Source organism: Pieris napi, chromosome 5 (assembly GCF_905475465.1).
Source record: "Pieris napi chromosome 5, ilPieNapi1.2, whole genome shotgun sequence".
In the NCBI taxonomy this organism is placed as follows: Eukaryota; Metazoa; Arthropoda; class Insecta; order Lepidoptera; family Pieridae; genus Pieris; species Pieris napi.
Genome location: NC_062238.1, coordinates 3,575,047 through 3,594,233, shown reverse-complemented (window position 1 = coordinate 3,594,233; position 19,187 = coordinate 3,575,047). Strand labels below are relative to the sequence as shown.

Here is a 19,187-nt window from a genome sequence, read left to right as displayed (position 1 = left end):
TATCATATATTGATAAAGAGTTTTGCTAACAATTTATAATAATTGTGAAACTTCTGTAGTTGCTCCCAACACATTTAATTATTCCTGAACATACTTTCTTCGTCTAATATTCATTTTATCCTTTTTCTATTCCGACCAGTGGCATAACAATAGGGTGGAAGGGCTGGCAAAACGCCACGGGCCCTCGACCCAAGTGCCTACTTGGGTCTCCAAGAGATATTATGTTCTATGGATGAATGTAAAGTCTCCAATACGCATTGGGCTAGCGTGGGACTACAGATCATTCCCTCTCGCCTAAGAGAGGAGGCCTATGACCATTAGTGGGACATATACAACGTATAATTGAGCACGCTGAAAATCTCGAAGTTTAATAAAATTCAACTGGTACAACGTGACGATTTTTACTGATAGGGCCCCATCAAAAGAATTTGCCACGGGCCCCAAATGATGTAGTTACGCCACTGATTCCGACTGTAATATTATGGCTTATATTTATATATTAAATACTTGACTTTGTGTGACATATTTGGATCTAAAACTGTATGAGTCGACGTCTAACAAAGGACGATCCTTATAAGAAAGTGAAGGGGATAGTGTGGTCTTATTAGCGTAAGCCGTAAATCCTTTCGTTACGGACACATATTTCATTGGAATGGAACTCCCGCGTCGATGCATTAACATAGTTTAACACAATTATTACTGAAGTAGCGATTAATGATGGGTGAAATTAAACTTATAAAGCGTGACTTAAGAAATTATCTTTTTAACCATTAAAAAAGTATATTTATGATTAAATGAGTACCAAGTCTAGGTTCCACATAGCTTTCACATTATTTAATATATTATATCTTTACCAGAGGTGAATAGTTTCTATAATAGTTGCAAAAGCTTTCATTTTTGATTAAAAATGAAATCTCATTCAACACACGCAAACAATTGCCAACAAAGCTAATAAAATGCTAAGTTTATATTAAGGTCCTCTTCATCCTTTACAAACGTGAACGTACCTACACTAATTCTTTTCAAAACAGTGGTCCGTAGTATTTTAGAATATCTAGGTATGCCACAGTAATCTGGTCGCCAACAAAATGCAAATAACTACCATTGAATTACCTGCATAATTCGCCAATTCGTTTGATCTAACTATGACCCTAATTATAATGATGTTCATATTTTCCAACTCACCAAAGAGGATGTGAGGAAATATTTAAAGAGGCGGGAGGTCTTTGACTTTGTTTAGCACTAACAACTTAGTTTTTTCTCTGAAGTATTAAGTATTTATTGTCGTTTGATTAATGTTACATTTCAGTTTTCTTTTATTTTTTATGTGCACTTATGTTTTCTGTTTCATATATATTGTTTATCTATGTAATCTGTTTTGGAATTGTATATTGTCTGTGTTTTTTTTTAAATATCTTTCTTAGCTGTAAGATTAGTAATACATAAATAGCCAGTTCAAAAACGTTTCCTTAGAGCTTTGCAATCATCTACACTTGCGTAGTAGGTATATTGCAAACGTAAGCTCGTTTGGACTATTTCCAGTTAGATACCCGAAACCTCCGACGTGACTACATTGACCTTGGTTTTGTAAAAAATACTTAACTTTATTACTCATACTAGACCTTAATTTTTATGTTCTAATATAACTGTTGGGTATGTGTTAATTAATAACATAAAAAAACAATAACTAAAATATATTATTTAAAGAAGTTTTATATATATATATATAAATAATCTTCTTAGGAAATTTAATATGTAGGTATAATACTCAAAGCATAATAAAGAAGTTACAAAGAAACCAATTCTTCCTACAACGTAAACAGTATATCCTTTTATAGATAGAGAAAGATATAGTCACGTCAAATCATTAACTTTTATCCGACAGTATTTTAATAAGGTTGTCTTAAAGACCACACATGACGCTGTGTAACTCAACAATCCATTAAGATGGATAAAGATGACTTTGAACTTATTTCTTTAAATGTTTTACTTCCTTACTTTAAAAGATAAACAAGTACCTAACCAAAATCATGTGAACGTTGTTACCTATTTAACTTTAGGTCAATCCTCTGTTTCGGGTGTTAAAGACATAATAATTAACTGTATTAAAAATAACTTTCATAAATTTTGAAACATCAGCGTTTATTAATTTTAAATCTTTTATCAAACAGGTATTTTATAGAGTAAGTATTAAACAAAATCTAAGTACTCGTATAAATATCTCTGTAAAAAAATATGACAAAGTAGGTACTGATAAGATGGTTGTGTGTTGTTGGTGTGTTTCATAATTAAAAATGTATTTTCATACCATTTTCCACAGATCGCCATCTGGTTTTACGTCGCGTGGAAAAGTGTTTGAACCAGCGCCAACACAGCACTCGTATCCGCATTATGTTTATGTTATTGAATTTAAAATATACATTTTCACTAACTAGACACATTTTTAACACAACGCAACAGTTTAAAATCTAGGATTGTACTGACAATGTGATCTTTCTAAATGCAACTTTCTCTTTGAACCGTTGAAAAAAAACTAATTTGAATTTTAATAGGAATTTGTGTGTAGGCCCAATATTTGCATATTTTTCTCTTGTGTTTGGGCTTTGTTGTTTTAATAACAAAGCAAAACATTTTTAAACTTTCCTTAAACATTAAAACGTTTTATTCTGATTCTTAAGTATTTGAAATAGTACAGAATCAATGGACTGGAACCTTTAAACGTATTAAAAAAATACATTGAATTAATTTATTTTAAAATGAGGAATCCCAACTGATTTGGCCTAAATAAAATATCCCTACAATTTGAAAATACTTAGTAGGTACGAACGTATCTTTATGTTATGGAACGAAACATTCATAGTTTTAGTTAATTGCCAGAGGCCATAAAGAAATTAACAGACATATAAAAAAAGTATGTGCATTAATACACACTTATGCAAATTTATCCATTAAATTGACATTTTATGTATAGTATCACCTATGACTAAAAATATAAATTAAAATCCGTGAAATAATTAAGATGTGTAAGCGCCATCTAGCATGAAATGTCTGAACCTCTAAAGCTCGGGCCCTTGAGCTTCCAACATGAACCCAAGAGACAAACAGCAGTGTTCATACAGTATATAGTAGGGTTAACAGCAGTGAATACTATAGTAGGAATTTTAATAAAATGGCAAAGTCTTGATCTTATAATATGAACAAGAGTTCAATAATTTCTTAATTGTAACATACAATTTGGGGAAATATTTTCAGGTAAAAATCTAGTTTTTAAATTCGATAGAGAATTTAATCTGTTAATTTAGAGTTTGTAACAGCGCCATCTATACAATTTTAATTTAACTACCAAGACAAATATTGTTGTTTGGGAGATGGATAAATTAATATGAAAAAAATTCAAAATATCAACTATAAACACAATAATACAAAGAAACACTGTGTGTAATATTCTTTTATATAATTTACACAAAGTAATATTTTTATAGTATTGTAGATAAATTATAATAAAGAACATTATAATATATCTATATCTACCCATTTACTTTTTAAAGTTTATAAAGTTACAATATTATTTTTTGAGTTAAAAACTTCTATGCGGTAAAAAAATTACCGACCAATTTTTTTTTCTTCATATTTTTAAAATTCCTAAGATGTGATACTTTCTTGAAAATCCAAGAGAGAATGATAAAACTCGCCTATAGCCTATACTGGCCAAATTGAACGCACACACGCGTAAACTAAACTTAGCTTTTTGATGTGTGTATCCATACACATCTTGTTCTCGACGCCATATTTGTTTATCCCTTGTCTCTTTCACTCTCTGGTACGATGTTATCGAACGAGAGAAATAGATAGCATTGTTTCGTCTCTTTTGGTATTGGACAGGGATTATTTCTTTTTTTGTACAAGCTATTGAAGAGGAATAAATTATTCATACAGATAACACATGGCGTTCGAAACTAAAATGTATCAAAGCTTAGGTACGTTAAAGATACGTTGTTGTAATACTAGCAGTCTGGATATGTTTTCTATATAATATAAGTAATTATTAAAGATTATTTTAAATAAAACCTTTTCATATGAACTATAGAGTATTTGGTTCTACTGTGATTCAAAATATTATTTAAGAATATATATTTACCCAATAAAACACGTTCTAGCGTAGTTTTGCTTTTCCGCTTAAACCATCTTGGCATCACCTGTAACAGAAAATGTTATTTAATATATGGACACCTTGAAACGAAAACGTGAAATCAGTGTTCAAGCAAAAATTATGAAAATTTGAATGGAGTTTCATAGAGATTTAAATGTGTTATATAACCCCTAGTATGTATGTGACATGTCAAAAGAGGAACAATTAATAATGTTTCCTATATAAGGACTTCCAGATGAAATATGTTTTAGACTATGTAGGTGACATATTATATATTATTTAAAATCAGGTTTTATGCCACTTTGCAGTGGCTTGAGCGTGCTCTAAACCTTGAGGTCGTGTGTTCGAAAATAGGTCGTGCACTAGCGGGGTTTTCTTATGAAAATCATCGTGAGGAAAACGGCATGCTTCAGAATCAAAAAGTCGACGGCTATTGAAAAAAAAAATCACGAAACATATATAGACCAAACCAAGGTACCTACTGGTTTTTTATGACATTTTAATAGTATTTTAGTTAGCCTAATCGATTTTAAACTTCATTATTAATATCACTTTATAAGTAACATTCCATGTACATAATCGCAAGTACATAACGAAGATAGTCACTGGATACCACACATAAATTAACTGAAGCGCACTAACTCGGATTATTTACAACCACATTGCAAGATAATCTTTACTAAGTGCACATTTTACAGTCTGTAAGACCTCAGACAGCTCCGCTTTATGGTAACTTAAGAAAATATTAAAGGCGGCGAATTTATTATGCATTAAATTATTTAAACTTATAAATATTTAAATACTCAGGAGTTCAATATAGGTATGTGAATGGAACGAACGTAGAGCAGTGCTTGATTGTGGCTTCAGCGTGCGATCCCCGGCGTGCACCAAGGGACTTTCTTTCTATGTGCGCATTTAACATTCGAAGCCGAAGAAACCGGCTTGGTTGAGACCCAAAAAGTCGACGGCGTGTGTCAGGCACTAGAGGCTGACCACCTACTTGCCTAAAAGATTGACAAATGATCATGAAACAGATATGAGGCCTAATAAGATAGTAGCGCCACTGATTTATTTTTTATTGTATTTTATGTGAAGGAACGCTTGGTATGAGCCTTAAGATAGACTACGATAAATATTGTTGAGTGATAAACAGTTGACGCAAATAAAGGATGATTTGATTTACAATGTATCAGAGTTTTAGTTTATACAAAATTAGCCCGCTCCCATTTTAGTCCATAAAGCGAAGTTTTAATTCAACTTTAATGCCAACTAAACTTAATCTAAACATCAAAAATTCTGACACAGCAATTGCTTATATCATACAGTAGTTATTATTATTGAAGATATTTATTTATTTATATAGGTACAAAAGCTTGTCACACGGATACATTTTACTTAAGAAAGAAAAATGCATAATTTAATGTGACTATAAGTCAACAAACACGAAGGGAGAAAGAAATCGATTGATAAATTATAAAAGCTAAAGGAAAATTGATTTCAAAGTGTGAGGGGAGCAAATATGTATGGACAGACTATAGCAGACCATGTTGTACGATTCCGAGAAAAGTGTATGTATTCACATATAAATAAAGCATTATTAAATATAAGATAATTGTTGTATGTACCTAATCGTTTTGTGATTGGAAAATATGCTGGAGATAAAAATAAATTATATAAAATGTTGCGTTCTTTGCAAATAGGTAAGTACATAATAATATAGTGATTTATTAGTTCATATTTCTATACATATCGTAACTGACCTACAACTAGATAATAAAATGTAATTTACAGCATATTCTCTAAGGTCAAGTCCGTGTAGAGTATTTCGTAGGGCTATCACATATTTTGTGATTATTAAAAGTCTAACTAAACAAACATTTAAGACACTAGTTTGTTCTGTAGCGCAACTGTAAATCGATTTTAAAGTCCATAAGCTAACCATTTCATGCTTTGTCCTTGTCACTCTTGTGCTACATTGTAAAGAAATAAACGAGACAAAACATAATGATATTTAGATTTGCGCTTTCATATTGTAATACATAAGTATTATTTAAAAAAATTTAATAACCTAACTTTTAGACTTTTTTTTATGTAACCTGGGCAAATGGGCAGGAGGCTCACCTGATGTTGGTACTGCCGCTTATGGACATTCTCAATGCCTTTTCTCGATGTATTTCGTTAATACTTAAGTGGGAAGCTGGTTCCTAATAGTGAAGGTGCGCGGCAGAAACTGATTTCAAAAAACGTTTAGTTATGATGTGCGGACGTCGAGGTGATACGGGTGGAATTTCGTATTATGCCCCGACGTCCGATGATGAAAATCAATTGCAGGTATTAATCCAAAAACTCCTCTGAACACTGTCACTTTCTTATACATTTAGTTTTTCGATCTGATAACCCTAGATGTCAATAGGTACTTGTGATTGATACGCAATAAACGAAATTTATTACTGTACCGCTATAAACGCGATACTGAATGCCTAATCATCTATTAATCGCAATTTAACGCATCGACACTGTCAAATAATACTATGAAGTGAGCAATAAAAATTTATTGCTGAATGAGAGGATACACGTTCCTATATTCATTTCTTTACGATAAATTTGTTGAGATTCTGGGATTTTAAATTTCGAACGTTTTCGCCTTTTGCGAAAATAATTAGTTCGTATTTTGAATCTATGAACAGCTACGAAAGAAATGTTTTAATCAATTTATTAATGTTTAAATAATTTCAGGAAAAATAAGTTGCTTTTGTTGGTATAAAAGCCTGATAAATGCACTTCAAACAATTTTAGCTCTAATATTAAGCGTAACGGATAGTTACTATGGTTACTTTACAGATAAAGAAAACCACCCTCAAATAAGGCCGATAAAGTTCTATAATAAATCGATAAATCTTTAAAAATTGAATAAAAAAACCTGAGAATTCAATTAAAGTACGGAAGAAGCAATATTTCTTGTTAAGGTAACACAAAAGTGACATATAGAACCATTATAGCAGCGATTGTTTCATTGTTTATCGAATAAAATTTATAGTGCTTGCAGGTTTATGGGAGTACTACCCGGTCAATGACCTTTAAATCACCTGATTATGCCTTTTTAATGACTTTGCGGCGTATTTCTTAATATTTCATTGTTTGACCGATAACAATTTTAATATTTGTATTTGTGAAAAGTAAAGCGTAAAATGTTATTGGTGTTATTACATAGCCTATTAGTTATACTGGCATTTTAATTTTATATTTATCCAGATGAATGTATATTTAAGTGTTTTCAAATATTTTCGTAATTTAAAAATGGAACGACGTAAACATCAAGCGCAATCAAACGGTGACGTAGCATTGTTTTTTGCAAATTCTACGATTTTGTTCTAAATAACTAAACCTTAACCTAACCTAACAAAGGGAAGATAAGAATCTAAAACGGAAACTATAGAGTGTTTCGTTTAATTTTAATTGGTTAAACGAAAACGTGTCTCTGGTTAAATTACCAATGACCAATCACACACAAACGAAAAGCACTATCGTTTGTCTTTTGTTTTACATTCTAGTATAGCTTGATTTAAATGTTTGCTTAAACCCAATTTTCAAATATAAACTGCTTATATAGTATATATTATATATAGTTGTCGTCAAAAACCGTCAGTTACCTACATTGCTACATTCTCCACGATGCCACAGTGCACGAATGAGGAAATGTAACCTCAATACAAGAATAGCGTAAGATACAATCTGTTCATTCAAAGGTCCAAGCCTAGCCTAAACACCGGTTGTTTAGTGATGTTGTAAATCAAATCATCAATTATCGACAAGCGTTTACTCTCGTGACGCCGCCATGTAAACAATACGAACATTAAAACTGCGTCTGCATTTTACGACTATTCAATTTGAGGGAGAATCGATTTTATTCGCTCGCTTTTTAATCGATTCATGGATAAAATCGATCTGGTGCTACATGGTTTACTGAAAAAGTGACTCCGAAGAGATTCTAATAAAATCAGTGGCACTACAACTTTTTTAGGTCTGGACCTCCAAATCAATCTAAGCCTAACAGTTTCGAATTTCGTCGCACGAATTTGATGATACTGAGTTAATGTTATGATACTAAGTTATAATTAACAATCGATTAATTAAAAACACGCTTTTTTTAAATGAACGTCACATCTTTTATAACCAATAGAAAAGTAGAAAATGGCGGATTGTTTACAAATTTCAATACATTATAAATACTTAGACGCGTTTCCGGCAGCAAAAATTACTTGAAGGTGTTCTAAGTGTAAGTGTGAAGGTTCCCCGAGACTCTTGCATAATCAATATCATCAAATTCGTGCGACGACATTTAAAACCCAACCCTCAATCTAATATGCAAGTAGGTGAACAGTCTCCTGTGCCTGACACACGCCGTCGACTTTATGAGTCTAAGGCAAGCCAGTTTCCTCACGATGTTTTCCTTCGCGGTTCGAGCAAATGTTAAATTGCGCACATAGAAATAAAATCCATTGGTGCACAATCTACGACTTCAGGGATGAGAGTCGCACGCTGAAGCCAACTAGGCCAGCACTGCGCAGAGATTTTTATGCGATGGAATATCGTACAAATAATTTAGAATTCCATGTTGTCAAAGCCAAGCCTGCATTCTTTTGAACCCTTTCGCAGTCCATCCAAGGTAATAAAACTTAGGTATTTAAGGTCACTTAAGGTTTAGATAATAAAAAGTTACTTTACGTATTCTTAATATATTATTTATTAAACGTTTTTTTTCCGCAAATTATAAATTACATCCTAATAGATGAAAATTAACCTCTTTTATAACAGATTGTTCAAAACGTAAGTAAATTAATAATTATTAAAAATTGCGAAATCAATTTTAATAGTTTGTTACCTGTTGCAGAAAAATTTACTGATATAAATTATTTAATAGCTTTATAAAAGTATGCTATAATTTCTGTTTGATTTCGATCAAATTAGAAAATAAAACGTTCGTAAAAATGCTTCATAGCTTTGCCTTGCAGTTCATAAATATTTCTACTAAATATTCAAACAAATATCACTTACGATCATATATTTTATCGTTAAAGCAATCACTTCCAATTATTTTAATCACAGTGCCGCAACAGTACTATATCGTTTAAAGTCGTCATCTAAACTGACGCCATGTTAGTCCACCAATTGTTACATATTTATGCCGCTAACAAAACACTAACAAATTGATATGTTTATCTACATAGGACAATAAATTCAATCCCCGGCCCACCCTTTAGTGAGGGGATCCACCCTTCTGATTAAAAAAATTGCAAAATATTACATAAATAATAAAAAGCTGTCCCTTGGATCCTTTGTATAATATAATTTTGGCCAACTCATAGTCCCGAAGAAATGGTCTGTAACTCGTAGTAAATTTAAGCGCCATACATTATTCATGATTTACGCATGGCTGAGATTGTTCTATTTTTTAACGTTCTATACTTATAGTTGGTTCTAGGAATTATTACTAGAAACATTTAGTCTATATAGAGAAAAACAAGCTATTAAAAGCGGTCTTTCAGTATCCTACGCTGAAACAATAGGTACTACTACAAAGTAACGTATTCTACTACTACATTCACGATAGTCGTTGTAATTGCTGCTACTATAACCCATAGGCTTTTTTCATAGAAAATGTAATGCAAAAGAATCAACCTCAAAATTCGTACTAACAAATATGACCCGCAGTAATATGATTCCCATAATTTTATAAAATACCAATAAAATTCAGGCCCTTACCCCTATCTACGTTTTAATTCTGGTTTGATAGGTTTATGGGGAAAGTTATAATTCAATTCAATGTATAAAAGTGATGGACATGGGAAGAAGAGTTTCGAAATTATTTTGATTAATTCTGAAGCCATTATTAAAGTATTCTCTCACAAAAAACACATGAATAAGCTTTTTTAAATAATATGGACGCCTTATGTATATGGATGTTTTATTGGAATATATAAATATATATACATTTTTTCTATTCTAAAATAAATAATTTTAAATTGACTTTAGATTTATTGCACATTAGAAATGAAAGCCGTAAGATATCGTGTTATTTCGATCCTTGTTAATTGAAGTATTCTGTTCTCATAACTAAACTCGCTCGCATTCAACGCGTCTAAATTTAAATTAGTTTTTTCCCCGGTTAAATGGAGTACTAATTCTGTATGTTTACGACTCTGCCCGACCAGACCAACCCGGTCCAGATACCGCTCCCACGCCATGAGTTGTCCCCTATCTCGTGGGCGGTGAACATCGAACTTGTTTTAATCATGGATTACAAGTAGATAATATTAAGCAATATGAGATTATATATATGTATACGTGTGTGTGTAAATGCTCAAGAAATATTATTTTAGTACAGATAAATACCACGAAATGCGGTGAAATATATGTATAAGTTTGAATTATTACAGAAAAATGGTTTAAATTTTATAAACTTTTTTTTTTGGTACTTCAGAACCTTCCATTCGTTATATGATACGAACGTTGCGATAAAAAATATCTATTTATCGATCGTGAGGTATTTAAAGAACATATTATACTGGCAAAAGTTGAGATAGTTGCAGAGAGTGTAAAAAGTTCTTAATATATTTAAAGAATTAGGCTTACCGAATAATGATATTTAGGTGCAAATTTCTAAGCTGCCTGAAAACATAAGCTAAAGTAGATAAATATAATAGGTTACAGAGAATTATATATCCTAATACTGCTTAGGATCACCAGAGCTGGTGATTTTCTCGCTCAACGAATAAGTATCACAATACAGCAAGGGAATGCTGCCAGAATTAAAGGTACACTGCTACAGGGACCAAACTTTTGAAATTTGAATCTTGTAAATACTATAGATATATTCGTGTGTTGGATATAATTAAAAATTATTTAATATACATATATATAATTATATATTATATAATTATTTAATATAATATACATATAGAGGTTTGCTGTGTTTTTGGAAAATATGATCTAGTTAAATCTAAGAAAAACAAAATAAACAAATACTTACTTTGATTTGCCGCGTACAAAACTATATTGCATAGCGTAAAATTGATGTATTTTAAACGAGCAGTAAAAATATTAGTACAGCATTACCCGTCGGAAGTAATAGCAAAAACAAAAGTGTAACTCAATGAAACTTGATAATAATCACCGACACGGGACTACAGTAAGTTCGTTATAAATCCAAACTTTTTATGTACCACTAAACCATTTTATTGGATATTAACACGTGTTTGACTTAAACATTTGTAGAAAACACCGATCATTAACATATGAGTGATGAATTGCTAGGTACATTATGGGTTGATTACGAGCGTATATCATTTTTATATGTTTGTGAATGATATTGAAATTACTAGCCGTAAACTTTATAAAGGTGTTAATTTAATGAAATGGGTTTATGATTTAATTCATTTCACACATTATATACCTGAATGGACTGGGTGTATTCTCACATAAACCACAACCAACTAGAAGTGTTAAGAATCCTCCCTTATTTTTGTGAGTGAATGTTAGGATGCTGGATCACCAAAATACCGTTCACAGTTCGTTCTCGGTCCGATTTCGGTGTGGTGAAATATTCTATACAATTTGGATTCACGGACAACTTACGAATGCACATATCGGATCGCGAACGTACCGTTATCGACTATATCGATTTTAATGTGTATTTACCTTTATCCTGGAATAAACTCTAGGATGTTTCAAAGCTCACTCGAGCGGATCGTAGAAGGTTGTAGCATTTATTCTAGATTATATGGAAACATTCCTATGTAACTATTTATATCAAACAATTATAGAATATTGAAAGTGCTATCTAAAATATACATATTATTATTTTTTTAATTATTTAAGTTACAAATATTTAATATTCGAATCTCTCAAATTAATTAAGTCGTTAATAAAAGATTTTATGGTAACATTGTTTAAATCACAAACGGGAAAATTAGCGTTACTTAACACGGCATCAAATTAACATTAATAACCAACATAAATCAATTATTCGTTTCAAACATTCATCGACTTTTAAATCGTAATAAAATGTACAAACGGCAGTCAATTTATTTATTGCCCTAAAGTTGTAAAATTATATTATACGCCATAATGATGTGTGTTATTGGCATTTTACCATCAATGACCGGTTAATAAAATAGATAAGAAAACGTGTTGTAAGTGAAATTGATATGAGGTTTGGTGGGTAAAAATCAATAGGAAATACTGGGGAGAAGTACCTTAAGTGATTTTCCTCAGTTACCTAAACGACGACTATAAAACCTACAAGCTTTAGTTATACACGACATACAGCATGTGACAGTACTTCTGTAAATAGGTTAGGATGTAAAAATCAAAATTAAAGGAAATAGAGAGAGAATTACCTCAAGTGACTATGCTTAGTTTCTTGAACGCCGAATATAAAACCTACAAGCTTTTATTCTACAGAATACATAGTAAGTGACGGTAGTTCCGTAAGTAGGTTAGGATGTAAAAATCTAAATAAAAAGAACTACAGGGAAGAAGTACCTCAAGCGATTTTGTTCAGTTGCCTGTAAGGCATCGAATATGAAACCTACAAGCTTTAGTTCTACAGGAGACGTACACTGTATGTTACGGAAATATTCACTATTTAATAAACACCGAATGTCCCAATCAATCCGACTTAGGTTACTTAAGAAAAGAGCGTTCTTAAAAGGCCACAATTTGTGCGAGTCGGCGGTGGTATCACTTAACATCGAGTGAGCCTCGTTGGGTACGAGGCCCTCTGATCCATAAAAAAAATCAAAAAAGGATTGCAATATAAAGAAATGGCTGCTAGAACTATTGGAGGAATATAGGCTCCTACTAGTTTAAGCAACTAATTAAAGAAGTTAACAACAACTACGGTTTCCTATCATGAGTGATTAAAAATGCTTTTATTAAACATACCTTACATTCATGATTCTGATCCCGCACGAAGAAAATAATAAATGTCAATTTGGTAAGAAAATATATGAACACATATTGTCCCCCTGGGACAACGAGTACATTATGTACGATACAATGTAACCTGTTAGTCATATACAACAATGTAAGCCACATGCGTCCGACCGAATAAAGTTCTTGATTTATTTATTACTCGACTAAAAATGTCAACAATTGAGTTTTAAAAGTGAAACGAAAAGGATTGTAAGGGCTTTGTCCTTATGCAAATCAGTACGCTGAAACCGAAAGTATCTTAACAATAGCCTTGCGTAACCTTTTCATAAATTATCGATACGCATTAGGCAAATTGCCGGCATTGTGTTAAAGGGACGAAAGAATCTCGTTCCATAGACAATAAACGATTATCACGAATTGTTCTCGATATGATTTGCATTTTCGGTTCAATATTTTGGCTTTTGTGGTACTTTCGAATTTTAAATTTGGATAGTTTTGTGGCAACAGCGATTTGGAATGGGTGTATTGCGTTATGGAATATCATGTTTTACGTATCGTAAATATAGTAAATCGGTACATTTGTATTCAATGTGTTCGTGTCGTTTCATATTTAAGGTTTACAGTCACGATAGAGGGGTTGTAGCGAGGATTTGTTTATCGAAGCGTCGACAGCATATCAGCCCCATGTAAAGCTGATCTACATGTAAGTGTCACCTTTATAGCTTTTCTTTACAACATTATATTTACGTAATAATATAAAAATAAATTTGACTGTAACGCACTGCTTGTATCGTTTCGTAAAGTAAAAATACACAGTCTTGGTTTGATTTAGTTGATTTGATAAATAAATGAATGTGTTATTTTTCAAGAGATTTAGATGGATTCGTTTTTATGCCTATTGCATTTAAAAAGTATTCACTTATAAACGCAAAAGATTATGCTGTATTTACTGTCAGTTTTTAAATCAAGGGCGTACAACGGATGAAAAGAATATAACTTTACATTATTTACTTATCTTTTTGATCGCTAATTTTTTTATATTAAAAATTCATTGTATGAAGTTGCACCATGTCTATCTAAGCTGATTATAGTATCTTTTGCAACGTTACTGTATCCAAGTGTTAAGGTGTTTTGTACCCGAAAGAGTTTTTCAATACCATCCCTCTGATGTACCTACTTAAACTGAATATTTGAGCTAAGATCACACATGGACAGATGTAGATACACAGTACACAGTACCAGCGCAGTATAGGTACTTTATTATAAATTATATTAAGATATAAAAATTTAAAGTCAAACTCCATAATATTTAAAGATCTTTTGAATAGAGTCGTCTAGAGTTTTAAACGTCATACAACCGCAATAACTCCAAGATGGCGTCAAAACCACACGGACTTCATAAAATAGATCACGTGGCATGATCACTGAATCATAAATCACTCCCGCAGAGACCCGCAGGCTAGCTCTAATTGCTAGATCTAATAAATCAAACTTTTCGGGTGCGGGCTCATTTTTTATTATACTATCATAAAATTTCCTCTGAAACTATAAGATTAACGATGTGGCTACCTTAATGTAAATGTGCTTTTCTAGGATTTTTTCAAATAATTGTTTTAAGGCACTTCTGCGCCTTAGGGTAATGTGTATCCAAGGGCGGAGATATCACTTAATATCTCCGATTGCCCCTTGCTATATTTAAAAAGCTTCTTAAATTAAACCTCCAGTAGCTTAGTAATTTATATTTTATTCATTTCACTTCATTAACGAACACAACATAAATTTTAAAGATAATAGGCTTATTTAAAGAGAATATTATATACAAGATTATATTAAGGTTAACGCAAGAATACCTACATGTCACCAAATTACTAAAAACATTTCATACCTGACAGGAGCCTAAAGTTAAATAAAATTTGCAGCTATATCAATCCATTTAAGCCTGGTAGGTAGCAAACAAAATATAATATATCCGAGTTAATTATGTACACTGTATTACTACACTATATTCATGTGAAATCAACATTGGCGCTTGAATTTCACATTTAAATTTTTTATGACTTAATTTACTAAATCATTGGGTACTTATATTAAATTTATATCCGTTCACACACATTCTCGCATTTAAAACCAATAGAGATACATGATTTAGGTACTTCCTTGAGTTGTCACATATAATGTATTTAGGCAAGAATATGTACATAAATAATTAATAGGGACTTTAAAGGTTAGAGTCACATTATCATGTAAAATGGTTTATTATATACTACATCATCTAGTTTGACCTTTAATCAAATGAATTAATATTATGCATTTTGATTTTGAATTAAAGCTAACTAAAAATTAAAAAAAAATTATAACATTTATCTAATATAGTGAAGATGAAATATAGAGGAAAATGTGATGATTATTAAAACTTATTAAGAGCTAAAGTCTAATTACAATTACACTCCTTAAAGTAATTCTTTGTTCCTTTTTGTCAAATTGCATTTATGCTGTGATGAAAAGAGACAGATACCTTAATAAAACGGTGCAATTATGCTGATTTAATTTAATGAAGAAGGTAGATAGTACTAACAACAAAATCCCGAACATATCCAATCATATAAAGTAAATTTACTCTGGTATGAGCAATATTCACGGAACGGCCTCATTTGATGAATTAATCCAACGTAATTGAACCTCACTGAGAGAGCTATAAATGACTATTGACTGTGCCAATAAAACCCTATAATTAATACATTCTCTATCAAGAATTGCAAGGACTTAATTTTTCTTTTATTAACTTACTTGGAAATATACCATGGACTTATAATATGTACTATTCAATAAATGATTATTTGCGTGAGCCACTGTAGTTGATATAAATTTTATAAGATATATGTACGATCCAGATAATATAAGAATTGACTTTGACTAATAATGTAAAATTCCTTAAGACCAATTTGCGCGCAGAATATGCGAACTCACGATTGTACCACCTTAACGTTTTTGTACCATATTCTTACATTAAATAAATTATTATTATTAATTATTAAATTAGTATTTTTGTTGTGTGATGTTAGAGCTTGTCGAGTAAGGACCTACATACATTTTTGGTGGTCATTACTAAAACGCATTTATCTCAGCTAGGCATGTATATTAACGTAGCACATTTTTAAGTTTCATACGTGTTGAAATCAAACTTAACCATTCTCTTAAACATCTTATAATAGAACCTACCTACTACGCTACACGCCTACTCAAATAGTAATAAAATTTCCAAGACATAATTCTTTCAAACCCCCATAGGACGGTATTTCAAGTCATTATCTACGTGCAGTACGGCTCCAACGCCCCCGCTGTAAATAAGTTTGGCATTTTAAGAACCTAGCCTAGTATTTACGTCGCATAGGTACAATGCGACAATAAACCCTTCGAATCCACGTAGTAAACAATTATCGGACATCGTAAATTACGCTTTAAGCTGATAACATAGCGGTGTTTTTCGTGTGGGGTGATTTTGCAACCTCGTTCCAACAATGGCGACTCACGATTCGAAAACAGATTTATGATCGGGCACGATAACGGGCTTGCGATAAAAAATCAAGTATGCGTCGGCACATGGCATGGTGTAAGAATTGACCGTAACTCATGTGGCAAAGGTATGTGCGAAAAATATCACGTCACAGAACGAAGAGATGGAGAAGGTAGAGCAAGAATAGGTAGAGACATCGAAAGCAAGTGTATATCTTAAAAAATCCACAAGGCACAAGATCCTGAGACCTGCCTTTTGCCATATGGACAGAAGAAATTGCAATAATGAAGGGGGAAAGATAGCAAAAAATTACAAAAAGTGAAATGCTTTGGAGAAGGCTTTTACCCGCTTTAATCCCATAAAAAACAGTTTTTGCCACGCACCACTACTATGTGGAAACAGCTGCCCACCGATGTATTTCCGAACCATTTCGACTTAGGGTCCTTCAAGAAAATAGTGCTCTATATTTACCCTGTTCATAAAAACCAGCTAAATGAACTCTTTTCAGTAGTGCTCATTTGTGTATTTTTATCACAGTGTAAATGCAATGAACAGAAAGAGACGAAAGAGTACTTTAGTTGAAAGGCTGTAAATTGTTTTTCTAAGGCTGTAAAAACAGTCTTGGCCTAGAGGCTTCAGAAAAAGACTCTCCTCTTTGAGGTCGTAGGTTTGATCCCCAGCTGTGCACCAATGGACTTTCTTTCTATGTGCGCATTTAACATTCGCATGAACGATGAAGGAAAACATCGTGAGGAAACCGGCTTGCCTTAGACCCAAAAGTCGACGGCGTGTATCAGGAGGCTGATTACCTTCTCGCCTATTAGATTGACAAATGATCATAAAACAGATACAGAAATATAAGGCCCAGACCTAAAAAGGTTATAGCGCCACTGTTTTAATTTTTATTTTTTTAATGAAAAAGGTATTGTAGGTTAGATAGTAATGTGATACCATAGTGATCACCAAATAGCTGGTTTCATGCAAACGTGTAACACGAATCCAGTTTAGTGCCGCGCTCACGAATTTCAGTCGTGGTTATATTTTAACAATTTATAGCAAGGATATCACTAATTGTCACGACTGCCTACTGTATGTTAGCATTTTTTTTATAAAAGATTTTTTTACATGATAAATATATATTATTTAAAAGGCTACGTTTTGTTTGATGGTTACATTTTAAGTGCTTAACTTGTTAATAAATTGTTATTTTCAATTGTATCTACCATAACATAGGTATATTATTTAATATCAAATATTTGTGGACTAAATAAATATGTTTAGGTATGGTTCACATTTGAAGTTTTAACTTAAGCGCGCTTCTTTTCTAATATTTTTTTTTTATAGAAAGACACCAATGTGATCATAAGATTTAGTTAAAGAATATGTTAGGGAGGAAATAGTAAAAACTAAACAAGATTTAAGATATGAGAATGCTTTTAAAGAAAAGAAAACTGTCTGAAAAAATAATATAAATTAAGAGTTATATTTAAAGAATATTGTCTCATAAAAACCGAGTACTTACAACGATACAAAGTATACCTGTATAAAAATAGAGGAAATCCCTCAAAGTAAATACTCTAAAAATATTTTAATCATTACTCACATGAATATTGTGCATCTCCATAAAACAAAACACATAACCATATCTGAGTCATAACCGTGGAGGGTATTAACATGCTCTTGAAAACGTTCTCAAGCACTTTCGATAACGAAGCTAATGGAACTTCTATTTAGAGCCTTCACATTTGAATTTCGAACTTAGTATATTGATAGCGTCGCCATCTTTGTCCGGCGTGCGCCTGAGCGCGACGAGCACCGCAAAATTACAGGCCGCGCGCGCTCTACGCCTGTGTATAAAAATAAAATAAACTTAAAACAACGTCATATTGTGCACGTGTGAGTGAGCCGGTATTTATTTATAGGCTAGTAGCTATGTAAATAACGAATAAGCCAACGTATTTTGTGGTTTGCGAAATGTCTTAATTCATGTCACAAGCTAAAGTGACTAATAACGAAAAATTCCTGAGTATTCCGGTATTCATTCGATATTTCTCAACAATGGGACGGTTATGACTCAAATTATTGCTGGCACTGGATCTATGGAACGTACTTTTGAGACGAAAAGCATTATTATTTCCACGCATCCCTAAAGGAGATCTTACGGGTTGATCACTGACTTACCAACCTAAAAGAGCATCGAACTGCTTATAGCGTTTAAAAATAGAACACTTGTACAGGAAGTGTCAGCAACAACAATCATTTAAAAATCCTGTTCTAAATTTGTAGCATAGTTTAATTCAAATTTGGAATGCGGAATATCCGTATATTTGGTATATACCATTTTCAAATGAAATTACAAACACCGTAATAGTAATAACGTACCCTAATAAGGCGTAGACGGGCATAAATCTAACAATATTAAGGTTAAAGCCGGGCACAAACTCGCGCTCGGGATTAAGGCAAGCCAGATATTGCGATATTTCAGTCAGCGGTCGGTCGACGACCCGAGCCTGGAGCCGAAGGCGGTCGTTTCGGTTTTCAGGGCTGCCATTCTTACTACAAAATTTACTAAAGCTAAAACGGCTG

The 19,187-nt window shown here is 32.3% G+C and overlaps 1 protein-coding gene across 3 annotated transcripts in view; it reads right to left on the bottom strand.

Moving 5' to 3' along the window:
• The window catches only part of LOC125049611 (homeobox protein abdominal-B-like), an 83,293-nt gene that overhangs the window by 26,620 nt on the left and 37,486 nt on the right, over nucleotides 1-19,187 (bottom strand). The window contains exons 1-2 of one of the 3 annotated variants that reach the window (XM_047648998.1): nucleotides 18,205-18,430; nucleotides 4,139-4,196 (exon numbers count right to left, since the gene is read on the bottom strand). The gene's annotated coding sequence lies outside the window, so the exon portion shown is untranslated. Of the gene's footprint in view, nucleotides 1-4,138; nucleotides 4,197-18,204; nucleotides 18,431-19,187 lie in introns of those variants that run through there. The other 2 variants (XM_047649000.1, XM_047648999.1) reach the window with 2 other exon arrangements.